Source organism: Rhipicephalus microplus, unplaced genomic scaffold, assembly GCF_043290135.1.
Source record: "Rhipicephalus microplus isolate Deutch F79 unplaced genomic scaffold, USDA_Rmic scaffold_91, whole genome shotgun sequence".
Taxonomy (NCBI): domain Eukaryota; kingdom Metazoa; phylum Arthropoda; class Arachnida; order Ixodida; family Ixodidae; genus Rhipicephalus; species Rhipicephalus microplus.
In genome coordinates this window covers 837,090-850,320 of record NW_027464663.1, presented here as the reverse complement: position 1 = coordinate 850,320, position 13,231 = coordinate 837,090, and the positions used below count along the sequence as shown (strand labels likewise).

The following is a 13,231-nucleotide window of genomic DNA, read 5'->3' as shown; positions in this document are numbered from 1 at the left end:
CGAACCTCCAGCCTTTCGGTAAACAGCCGATCGCGCTAGCCAATTGCGCCACGGACCCAGTCGTGCTGCACTCTCACCACCATCAGAACATATCTCCAAAGCTATCAGCGAAAAGAAAAGAGCAACACACCACTCCCGGGAAGGCTCGAAACTACAACCTTTCGGTTAACAGCCGATCGCGCTAGCCAATTGCGCCACGGAGACAGTCGTGCTCCACTCTCACCACCGTCAGAACATTTCTTCAGAGCTATCAGCGAAAAGAAAAGAGCAACACACCACTCCCGGGAAGGCTCGAAACTACAACCTTTCGGTTAACAGCCGATCGCGCTAGCCAATTGCGCCACGGAGACAGTCGTGCTCCACTCTCACCACCGTCAGAACATTTCTTCAGAGCTATCAGCTCAAAGAAGAAAAAGCGCCGCACCACCACCGGGTGGGCTCGAACCTCCAATCTTTCGGTTAACAGCCGATCGCGCTAGCCAATTGGGCCACGGAGGCAGTCGTGCTCCACTCTCACCACTGTCAGAACATTTCTTCAGAGCTATCAGCCCAAAGAAAAATAAACGCCGCACCACTACCGGGTGGGCTCGAACCTCCAACCTCTCGGTTAACAGCCGGTCGCGCTAGCCAATGGCGCCACGGAGACAGTCGTGCTCCGCTCTCACCACCGTCAGAACATTTCTTCAGAGCTATCAGCCCTAAGAAAAAAAAGCGCCACACCACCACCGGGTGGGCTCGAACTTCCAGCCTTTCGGTTAACGGCCGAAAGCGCTAGCCAATTGCGCCACAGAGACAGTCGTGCGCCACTCTCAACACCATAAGAACATATCTTCAAAGCTATCAGCGCAAAGAAAAAAGCAACACACCACTCCCGGGAGGGCTCGAAATTCCAACCTTTCGGTTAACAGTCGATTGCGCTAGCCAATGGCGCCACGGAGACAGTCCTGCTTCACTCTCACCACCATCAGAACATACCTTCAACGCCATCAGCGCAAAGCAAAAAAAAGCGACACACCGTCCACGGGTGGGCTCGAAACTCCAATCTTTCGGTTAACAACCAATCGCGCTAGCGAATAGCGCCACGGAGACAGTCCTGCTCCACTCTCACCACCATGAGAACATATCTTCAAAGCTATCAGCCCAAAGAAAAAGAAGCGCCGCACCACCACCGGGTGGGCTCGAACCTCCAACCTTTCGGTTAACAGCCGATCGCGCTAGCCAATTGCGCCCCAGAGACAGTCCTGCTCCACTCTCACCACCATCAGAACATATCTTCAGAGCTATGAGCCCAAAGAAAAAAAGCGCCGAACCACCACCGGGTGGGCTCGAACCTCCAACCTTTTGGTTAACAGCTGATCGCGCTAGCCAATTGCGCCACGGAGACAGTCCTGCTCCACTCTCACCACCATCAGAACATATCTTCAAAGCTTTCAGCCCAAAGAAAAAAAAGCAACAAACCAATCCCGGGAGTGCTCGAACCTCCAACCTTTCAGTTAACAGCCGATCGCGCTAGCCAATTGCGCCACAGAGATAGTCGTGCTCCACTCTCACCACCGTCAGAACATTTCTTCAGAGCTATCAGCCCAAAGGAAAAAAAGCGCCGCTCCACCACCGGGTGGGCTCGAACCTCCAGCCTTTCGGTTAACAGCCCATCGCGCTAGCCAATAGCGCCACGGAGACAGTCGTGCTCCACTCTCACCACCATCAGAACATATCTTTAAAGCTATAATAGCAAAGAAAAAAGCAACACACCACTCCCGGGAGGGCTCAAACCTCCAATGTTTTGGTTAACAGCCGAACGTGCTAGCTAATTGCGCCACGGAGACAGTCGTGCTCCGCTTTCACCACCATCAGAACATATCTTCAAAGCTATCAGCGCAAAGAAAAAAGCAACACACCACTCCCGGGAGGGCTCGAAATTCCAACCGTTTGGTTAACAGCCGATCGTGCTAGGCAATTGCGCCACGGAGACAGTATAGTGCAGCTTTTCCACCTCCGTCAGAACATTTCTTCAGAGCTATCAGCCCAAAGAAAAAAAAAGCGCCGCACCTCCACCGGGTGGGCTCGAACCTCCAGCCATTCGGTTAACAGCCGATCGCGCTAGCCAATTGCGCCACGGAGACAGTCGTGCTCCACTCTCACCACCATCAAAACATATCTCCAGAGCTATCAGCGCAAAGAAAAGAGCAACACACCACTCCCGGGAAGGCTCGAAACTACAACCTTTCGGTTAACAGCCGATCGCGCTAGCCAATTGCGCCATGGAGACAGTAGTGCAGCACTCCCACCTCCGTCAGCACATTTCTTCAGAGCTATCAGCCCAAAAAAAAGCGCCGCACCTCCACCGGGTGGGCTTGAACCTCCAGCCTTTCGGTTAACAGCCGATCGCGCTAGCCAATTGCGCCACGGAGACAGTCCAGCTCCACTCTCACCACCATCAGAACATATCTTCAGACTATCAGCCCAAAGAAAAAAAGCGCCGCACCACCACCGGGTGGGCTCGAACCTCCAACCTTTCGGTTAACAGCCGATCGCGCTAGCCAATTGCGCCACAGAGACAGTCGTGCTCCACTCTCACCACCGTCAGAACATTTCTTCAGAGCTATCAGCCCAAAGAAGAAAAAGCGCCGCACCACCACCGGGTGGGCTCGAACCTCCAACCTTTCGGTTAACAGCCGATCACGCTAGCCGATTGCGCCGCGGAGACAGTCGTGCTCCAATCTCACCACCGTCAGAACATTTCTTCAAAGCTATCAGCACAAAGAAAAGAGCATCACACCACTCCTGGGAGGGCTCGAAACTCCAACCTTTTGGTTAACAGCCGATCGCGCTAGCCAATTGCGCCACGGAGGCAGTCATACGCAACTCTCACCACCGTGAAAACATTTCTCCAAAGCTATCAGCGCAAAGATAAAAAAAAGTGACACACTGCTTCCGGGAGGGCTCGAACCTCCAAACTTTCGGTTAACAGCCGAACGCGCTAGGCAAGTGCGCCACGGAGAAAGTCGTGCTCCATTCTCACCACTGTCAGAACATTTCTCCAAGGCTATCAGCGCAAAGAAAAAAGAGCGCCGCACCACACCCGCGTGGGCTCGAACCTCCAACCTTTCGGTTAACAGCCGATCGCGCTAGCCAATTGCGCCACAGAGACAGTCGTGCTCCACTCTCACCACCATCAGAACATATCTTTAAAGCTATCAGCGCAAAGAAAAAAGCAACACACCACTTCCGGGAGGGCACGAACCTCGAACCTTTCGGTTAACAGCCGATTTCGCTAGCCAACTGCGCCATGGAGACAGTCCTTTTCCACTCTCACCACCATCAAAACATATCTTCAAAGCTATCAGCCCAAAGAAAAAAAAGCTACACAACACTCTCGGGAGGGCTCGAACCTGCAACCTTTCAGTTAAAAGCCGATCGCGCTAGCCAATTGCGCAATGGAGACAGTCGCGCTACACTCTCACCACCGTCAGAACATTTCCTCAGAGCTATCAGCCCGAAGGAAAAAAAGCGCAGCACCACAACCGGGTGGGCTCGAACCTCCAACCTTTCGGTTAACAGCCGATCGCGCTAGCCAATTGGGCCACGGAGGCAGTCGTGCTCCACTCTCACCACACTGTCAGAACATTTCTTCAGAGCTATCAGCCCAAAGAAAAAGAAACGCCGCACCACCACCGGGTGGGCTCGAACCTCAAACCTCTCGGCTAACAGCCGGTCGCGCTAGCCAATGGCGCCACGGAGACAGTCGTGCTCCGCTCTCACCACCGTCAGAACATTTCTTCAGAGCTATCAGCCCAAAGAAAAAAAAAAGCGCCGCACCTCCACCGGGTGGGCTCGAACCTCCAGCCTTTCGGTAAACAGCCGATCGCGCTAGCCAATTGCGCCACGGACCCAGTCGTGCTGCACTCTCACCACCATCAGAACATATCTCCAAAGCTATCAGCGAAAAGAAAAGAGCAACACACCACTCCCGGGAAGGCTCGAAACTACAACCTTTCGGTTAACAGCCGATCGCGCTAGCCAATTGCGCCACGGAGACAGTCGTGCTCCACTCTCACCACCGTCAGAACATTTCTTCAGAGCTATCAGCGAAAAGAAAAGAGCAACACACCACTCCCGGGAAGGCTCGAAACTACAACCTTTCGGTTAACAGCCGATCGCGCTAGCCAATTGCGCCACGGAGACAGTCGTGCTCCACTCTCACCACCGTCAGAACATTTCTTCAGAGCTATCAGCTCAAAGAAGAAAAAGCGCCGCACCACCACCGGGTGGGCTCGAACCTCCAACCTTTCGGTTAACAGCCGATCGCGCTAGCCAATTGGGCCACGGAGGCAGTCGTGCTCCACTCTCACCACACTGTCAGAACATTTCTTCAGAGCTATCAGCCCAAAGAAAAAGAAACGCCGCACCACCACCGGGTGGGCTCGAACCTGAAAACTCTCGGTTAACAGCCGGTCGCGCTAGCCAATGGCGCCACGGAGACAGTCGTGCTCCGCTCTCACCACCGTCAGAACATTTCTTCAGAGCTATCAGCCCAAAGAAAAAAAAGCGCCAAACCACCACCGGGTGGGCTCGAACCTCCAGCCTTTCGGTTAACGACCGAACGCGCTAGCCAATTGCGCCACGGAGACAGTCGTGCTCCACTCTCACCACCATCAGAACATATCTTCAAAGCTATCAGCGCAAAGAAAAAAGCAACACACCACTCACGGGAGGGCTCGAAATTCCAACCTTTCGGTTAACAGCCGATCGCGCTAGCCAATTGCGCCACGGAGACAGTCGTGCTCCAATCTCCCCACCATCAGAACATATCTTCAAAGCTATAAGCGTTAAGAAAAAAGCAACACACCACTCCCGGGAGGGATCGAATCTCCAACTTTTCGGTTAACAGCCGATCGCGCTATCCAATTGGGCCACGGAGACAGTCGTGCTCCACTCTCAACACTGTCAGAACATTTCTTCAGAGCTATCAGCCCAAAGAAAAAGAAACGCCGCACCACCACCGGGTGGGCTCGAACCTCCAACCTCTCGGTTAACAGCCGATCGCGCTAGCCAATGGCGCCACGGAGACAGTCGTGCTCCGCTCTCACCACCGAGAGTACATTTCTTCAGAGCTATCAGCCCAAACAAAAAAAAGCGCCACACCACCACCGGGTGGGCTCGAACTTGCAGCCTTTCGGTTAACCGCCGAACGCGCTAGCCAATTGTGCCACGGAGACAGTCGTGCTCCACTCTCACCACCATCAGAACATATCTTCAAAGCTATCAGCACGAAGAAAAAAGCAACACACCACTCCCGGGAGGGCTCGAAATTCTAACCTTTCGGTTAACAGCCGATTGCGCTAGCCAATAGCGCCACGGAGACAGTCGTGCTCCAATCTCCCCACCATCAGAACATATCTTCAAAGCTATAAGCGCAAAGAAAAAAGCAACACACCACTCCCGGGAGGGATCGAACCTCCAACTTTTCGGTTAACAGCCGATCGCGCTAGCCAATTGCGCCACGGAGACAGTCGTGCTCCACTCTCACGACCGTCATAACATTTCCTCAGAGCTATCAGCCCAAAGGAAAAAAAGCGCCGCGCCTCCACCGAGTGGGCTAGAACCTCCAACCTTTCGGTTAAGGGCCCATTGCGCTAGCCAATTGCGCCACGGAGACAGTCGAGCACCACTTTCACCACCGCAGAACATTTCTTCAGACTATCAGCCCAAAGAAAAAAAGCGCCGCACCACCACCGGGTGGGCTCGAACCTCCAACCTTTCGGTTAACAGCCGAACGCGCTAGCCAATTGCGCCACGGAGACAGTCGTGCTCCACTCTCACCACCGTCAGAACATTTCTTCAGAGCTATCAGCTCAAAAAAGAAAAAGCGCCGCACCACCAACGGGTGGGCTCGAACCTCAAACCTTTCGGTTAACAGCCGATCGCGCTAGCCAATTGGGCCACGGAGGCAGTCGTGCTCCACTCTCACCACCGTCAGAACATTTTTTCAGAGCTATCAGCTCAAAGAAGAAAAAGCGCCACACAACCACCGGGTGGGCTCGAACCTCCAACCTTTCGGTTAACAGCCGATCGCGCTAGCCAATTGGGCCACGGAGGCAGTCGTGCTCCACTCTCACCACACTTTCAGAACATTTCCTCAGAGCTATCAGCCCAAAGAAAAAGAAACGCCGCACCACCACCGGGTGGGCTCGAACCTGAAAACTCTCGGTTAACAGCCGGTCGCGCTAGCCAATGGCGCCACGGAGACAGTCGTGCTCCGCTCTCACCACCGTCAGAACATTTCTTCAGAGCTATCAGCCCAAAGAAAAAAAAGCGCCACACCACCACCGGGTGGGCTCGAACCTCCAGCCTTTCGGTTAACGGCCGAACGCGCTAGCCAATTGCGCCACGGAGACAGTCGTGCTCCACTCTCACCCCCATCAGAACATATCTTCAAAGCTATCAGCGCAAAGAAAAAAGCAACACACCACTCACGGGAGGGCTCGAAATTCCAACCTTTCGGTTAACAGCCGATCGCACTAGCCAATTGCGCCACGGAGACAGTCGTGCTCCAATCTCCCCACCATCAGAACATATCTTCAAAGCTATCAGCGCAAAGAAAAAAAAAGCGCCGCACCTCCACCGGGTGGGCTCGAACCTCCAGCCTTTCGGTTAACAGCCGATCGCGCTAGCCAATTGCGCCACGGAGACAGTCGTGCTCCACTCTCACCACCATCAGAACATATCTCCAAAGCTATCAGCGAAAAGAAAAGAGCAACACACCACTCCCAGGAAGGCTCGAAACTACAACCTTTCGGTTAACAGCCGATCGCGCTAGCCAATTGCGCCACGGAGACAGTCGTGCTCCACTCTCACCACCGTCAGAACATTTCTTCAGAGCTATCAGCTCAAAGAAGAAAAAGCGCCACACCACCCACGGGTGGGCTCGATTCTCCAACCTTTCGGTTAACAGCCGATCGCGCTAGCCAATTGGGCCACGGAGGCAGTCGTGCTCCACTCTCACCACACTGTCAGAACATTTCTTCAGAGCTATCAGCCCAATGAAAAAGAAACGCCGCACCACCACCGGGTGGGCTCGAACCTGAAAACTCTCGGTTAACAGCCGGTCGCGCTAGCCAATGGCGCCACGGAGACAGTCGTGCTCCGCTCTCACCACCGTCAGAACATTTCTTCAGAGCTATCAGCCCAAAGAAAAAAAAGCGCCACACCACCACCGAGTGGTCTCGAACCTCCAACCTTTCGGTTAACAGCCGAATGCGCTAGCCAATTGCGCCACGGAGACAGTCGTGCTCCACTCTCACCACCGTCAGAACATTTCTTCAGAGCTATCAGCCCAAAGAAGAAAAAGCGCCGCACCACCACCGGGTGGGCTCGAACCTCCAATCTTTCGGTTAACAGCCGATCGCGCTAGCCAATTGGGCCACGGAGGCAGTCGTGCTCCACTCTCACCACTGTCAGAACATTTCTTCAGAGCTATCAGCCCAAAGAAAAATAAACGCCGCACCACCACCGGGTGGGCTCGAACCTCCAACCTCTCGGTTAACAGCCGGTCGCGCTAGCCAATGGCGCCACGGAGACAGTCGTGCTCCGCTCTCACCACCGTCAGAACATTTCTTCAGAGCTATCAGCCCTCAGAAAAAAAAGCACCACACCACCACCGGGTGGGCTCGAACCTCCAGCCTTTCGGTTGACGGCCGAACGCGCTAGCCAATTGCGCCCAGAGACAGTCGTGCGCCACTCTCAACACCATAAGAACATATCTTCAAAGCTATCAGCGCAAAGAAAAAAGCAACACACCACTCCCGGGAGGGCTCGAAATTCCAACCTTTCGGTTAACAGCCGATTGCGCTAGCCAATTGCGCCACGGAGACAGTCGTGCTTCACTCTCACCACCATCAGAAAATACCTTCAACGCCATCAGCGCAAAGCAAAAAAAAGCGACACACCGTCCACGGGTGGACTCGAAACTCCAATCTTTCGGTTAACAACCGATCGCGCTAGCCAATTGCGCCACGGAGACAGTCCTGCTCCACTCTCACCACCATGAGAACATATCTTTAAAGCTATCAGCCCAAAGAAAAAGAAGCGCCGACCACCACCGGGTGGGCTCGAACCTCCAACTTTTCGGTTAACAGCCGATCGCGCTAGCCAATTGCGCCCCAGAGACAGTCCTGCTCCACTCTCACCACCATCAGAACATATCTTCAGAGCTATGAGCCCAAACAAAAAAAAGCGCCGAACCACCACCGGGTGGGCTCGAACCTCCAACCTTTAGGTTAACAGCTGATCGCGCTAGCCAATTGCGCCACGGAGACAGGCCTGCTCCACTCTCACCACCATGAGAACATATCTTTAAAGCTATCAGCCCAAAGAAAAAGAAACGCCGCACCACCACCGGGTGGGCTCGAACCTGAAAACTCTCGGTTAACAGCCGGTCGCGCTAGCCAATGGCGCCACGGAGACAGTCGTGCTCCGCTCTCACCACCGTCAGAACATTTCTTCAGAGCTATCAGCCCAAAGAAAAAAAAGCGCCACACCACCACCGGGTGGGCTCGAACCTCCAGCCTTTCGGTTAACGGCCGAACGCGCTAGCCAATTGCGCCACGGAGACAGTCGTGCTCCACTCTCACCCCCATCAGAACATATCTTCAAAGCTATCAGCGCAAAGAAAAAAGCAACACACCACTCACGGGAGGGCTCGAAATTCCAACCTTTCGGTTAACAGCCGATCGCACTAGCCAATTGCGCCACGGAGACAGTCGTGCTCCAATCTCCCCACCATCAGAACATATCTTCAAAGCTATCAGCGCAAAGAAAAAAAAAGCGCCGCACCTCCACCGGGTGGGCTCGAACCTCCAGCCTTTCGGTTAACAGCCGATCGCGCTAGCCAATTGCGCCACGGAGACAGTCGTGCTCCACTCTCACCACCATCAGAACATATCTCCAAAGCTATCAGCGAAAAGAAAAGAGCAACACACCACTCCCAGGAAGGCTCGAAACTACAACCTTTCGGTTAACAGCCGATCGCGCTAGCCAATTGCGCCACGGAGACAGTCGTGCTCCACTCTCACCACCGTCAGAACATTTCTTCAGAGCTATCAGCTCAAAGAAGAAAAAGCGCCACACCACCCACGGGTGGGCTCGAACCTCCAACCTTTCGGTTAACAGCCGATCGCGCTAGCCAATTGGGCCACGGAGGCAGTCGTGCTCCACTCTCACCACACTGTCAGAACATTTCTTCAGAGCTATCAGCCCAATGAAAAAGAAACGCCGCACCACCACCGGGTGGGCTCGAACCTGAAAACTCTCGGTTAACAGCCGGTCGCGCTAGCCAATGGCGCCACGGAGACAGTCGTGCTCCGCTCTCACCACCGTCAGAACATTTCTTCAGAGCTATCAGCCCAAAGAAAAAAAAGCGCCACACCACCACCGAGTGGTCTCGAACCTCCAACCTTTCGGTTAAGGGCCCATTGCGCTAGCCAATTGCGCCACGGAGACAGTCGTGCACCACTCTCACCACCGCAGAACATTTCTTCAGACTATCAGCCCAAAGAAAAAAAGCGCCGCACCACCACCGGGTGGGCTCGAACCTCCAACCTTTCGGTTAACAGCCGAATGCGCTAGCCAATTGCGCCACGGAGACAGTCGTGCTCCACTCTCACCACCGTCAGAACATTTCTTCAGAGCTATCAGCCCAAAGAAGAAAAAGCGCCGCACCACCACCGGGTGGGCTCGAACCTCCAATCTTTCGGTTAACAGCCGATCGCGCTAGCCAATTGGGCCACGGAGGCAGTCGTGCTCCACTCTCACCACTGCCAGAACATTTCTTCAGAGCTATCAGCCCAAAGAAAAATAAACGCCGCACCACCACCGGGTGGGCTCGAACCTCCAACCTCTCGGTTAACAGCCGGTCGCGCTAGCCAATGGCGCCACGGAGACAGTCGTGCTCCGCTCTCACCACCGTCAGAACATTTCTTCAGAGCTATCAGCCCTCAGAAAAAAAAGCACCACACCACCACCGGGTGGGCTCGAACCTCCAGCCTTTCGGTTGACGGCCGAACGCGCTAGCCAATTGCGCCCAGAGACAGTCGTGCGCCACTCTCAACACCATAAGAACATATCTTCAAAGCTATCAGCGCAAAGAAAAAAGCAACACACCACTCCCGGGAGGGCTCGAAATTCCAACCTTTCGGTTAACAGCCGATTGCGCTAGCCAATTGCGCCAAGGAGACAGTCGTGCTTCACTCTCACCACCATCAGAAAATACCTTCAACGCCATCAGCGCAAAGCAAAAAAAAGCGACACACCGTCCACGGGTGGACTCGAAACTCCAATCTTTCGGTTAACAACCGATCGCGCTAGCCAATTGCGCCACGGAGACAGTCCTGCTCCACTCTCACCACCATGAGAACATATCTTTAAAGCTATCAGCCCAAAGAAAAAGAAGCGCCGACCACCACCGGGTGGGCTCGAACCTCCAACTTTTCGGTTAACAGCCGATCGCGCTAGCCAATTGCGCCCCAGAGACAGTCCTGCTCCACTCTCACCACCATCAGAACATATCTTCAGAGCTATGAGCCCAAACAAAAAAAAGCGCCGAACCACCACCGGGTGGGCTCGAACCTCCAACCTTTAGGTTAACAGCTGATCGCGCTAGCCAATTGCGCCACGGAGACAGTCCTGCTCCACTCTCACCACCATCAGAACATATCTTCAAAGCTTTCAGCCCAAAGAAAAAAAAGCAACAAACCAATCCCGGGAGGGCTCGAACCTCCAACCTTTCAGTTAACAGCCGATCGCGCTAGCCAATTGCGCCGCAGAGATAGTCGTGCTCCACTCTCACCACCGTCAGAACATTTCTTCAGAGCTAGCAGCCCAAAGGAAAAAAAGCGCCGCTCCACCACCGGGTGGGCTCGAACCTCCAGCCTTTCGGTTAACAGCCCATCACGCTAGCCAATAGCGCCACGGAGACAGTCGTGCTCCACTCTCACCACCATCAGAACATATCTTTAAAGCTATAATAGCAAAGAAAAAAGCAACACACCACTCCCGGGAGGGCTCAAACCTCCAATGTTTTGGTTAACAGCCGAACGTGCTAGCTATTTGCGCCACGGAGACAGTCGTGCTCCGCTTTCACCACCATCAGAACATATCTTCAAAGCTATCAGCGCAAAGAAAAAAGCAACACACCACCACCGGGTGGGCTCGAACCTCCAACCTTTCGGTTAACAGCCGATCACGCTAGCCGATTGCACCACGGAGACAGTCGTGCTCCACTCTCACCACCATCAGAACATATCTTCAAAGCTATCAGCGCAAAGAAAAAGCAACACACCACTCCCGGGAGGGCTCGAACCTCCAAATTTTCGGTTAACAGCCGAACGTGCTAGCCAATTGCGCCACGGAGACAGTCGTGCTCCAATCTCACCACCGTGAAAACATTTCTCCAAAGCTATCAGCGCAAAGATAAAGAAAGTGACACACTGCTCCCGGGAGGGCTCGAACCTCCAAACTTTCGGTTAACAGCCGATTGCGCTAGCCAATTGCGCCACGGAGACAGTCCTTTTCCACTCTCACCACCATCAGAACATATCTTCAAAGCTATCAGCCCAAAGAAAAAAAAGCTACACAACACTCTCGGGAGGGCTCGAACCTCCAACCTTTCAGTTAAAAGCCGATCGCGCTAGCCAATTGCGCCACGGAGACAGTCACGCTACACCCTCACCACCGTCAGAACATTTCCTCAGAGCTATCAGCCCAAAGGAAAAAAAGCGCAGCACCACGACCGGGTGGGCTCGAACCTCCAACCTTTCGGTTAACAGCCGATCGCGCTAGCCAGTTGCGCCACGGAGACAGTCCTGCTCTACTCTCACCACCATCAGAACATATCTTCAAAGCTATCAGCCCGAAGAAAAAAAAGCTACACAACACTCTCGGGAGGGCTCGAACCTCCAACCTTTCAGTTAAAAGCCGATCGCGCTAGCCAATTGCGCCACGGAGACAGTCGCGCTACACTCTCACCACCGTCAGAACATTTCCTCAGAGCTATCAGCCCAAAGGAAAAAAAGCGCAGCACCACAACCGGGTGGGCTCGAACCTCCAACGTTTCGGTTAACAGCCCAACGCGCTAGCCAATTGCGCCACGGAGACAGTCGTGGTCCACTCTCACCACCATCAGAACATATCTTCAAAGCTATCAGCGCAAAGAAAAAAGCGACACACCGTCTCCTGGTGGGCTCAAACCTCCAACCTTTCGGTTAACAGCCAATCGCGCTAGCCAATTGCGCTACGGAGACAGTCCTGCACCACTCTCACCACCATCAAACATATCTTCAAAGCTATCAGACCAAAGAAAAAAAAAGCGCCGCACTACCCCCGGGTGGGCTCGAACCTCCAGCCTTTCGGTTAACGGCCGAACGCGCTAGCCAATTGCGCCACGGAGACAGTCGTGCTCCACTCTCACCACCATCAGAAAATATCTTCAAAGCTATCAGCGCAAAGAAAAAAGCAACACACCACTCCCGGGAGGGCTCGAAATTCCCACCTTTCGGTTAACAGCCGATCGCGCTAGCCAATTGCGCCACGGAGACAGTCGTGCTTCACTCTCACCACCATGAGAACATACCTTCAATGCCATCAGCGCAAAGCAAAAAAAAAGCGACACACCGTCCACGGGTGGGCTCGAAACTGCAATCTTTCGGTTAACAACCGATCGCGCTATCCAATTGCGCCACGGAGACAGTCCTGCTCCAGTCTCTCCACCATGAGAACATATCTTCAAAGCTATCAGCCCAAAGAAAAAAGTAGTGTCGCACAACCATCGGGTGGGCTCGAACCTCGAACCTTTCGGTTAACAGCCGATCGCGCTAGCCAATTGCGCCCCGGAGACAGTCCTGCTCCACTCTCACCACCATCAGAACATAACTTCAAAGCTATGAGCCCAAAGAAAAAAAAGCGCCGATTCACCACCGGGTGGGCTCGAACCTCCAACCTTTTGGCTAACAGCTGATCGCGCTACCCAATTGCGCCACGGAGACAGTCCTGCTCCACTCTCACCACCATCAGAACATATCTTCAAAGCTATCAGCCCAAAGAAAAAAAGCAACAAACCACTGCCGGGAGGGCTCGAACCTCCAACCTTTCAGTTAACAGCCGATCGCGCTAGCCAATTGCGCCACGGAGACAGTCGTGCTCCACTCTCACCACCATCAAAACATTTCTTCAGAGC

At 53.8% G+C, this 13,231-nt stretch overlaps 1 non-coding gene across 1 annotated transcript; it reads right to left on the bottom strand.

Annotated features, from left to right (window-relative positions):
- Positions 1–12,373: 12,373 nt before the first annotated feature.
- TRNAN-GUU (transfer RNA asparagine (anticodon GUU)) lies at positions 12,374–12,447 on the bottom strand. The gene has a single exon. It is a non-coding gene; the product is annotated as a tRNA-Asn (tRNA).
- Positions 12,448–13,231: the final 784 nt, after the last annotated feature.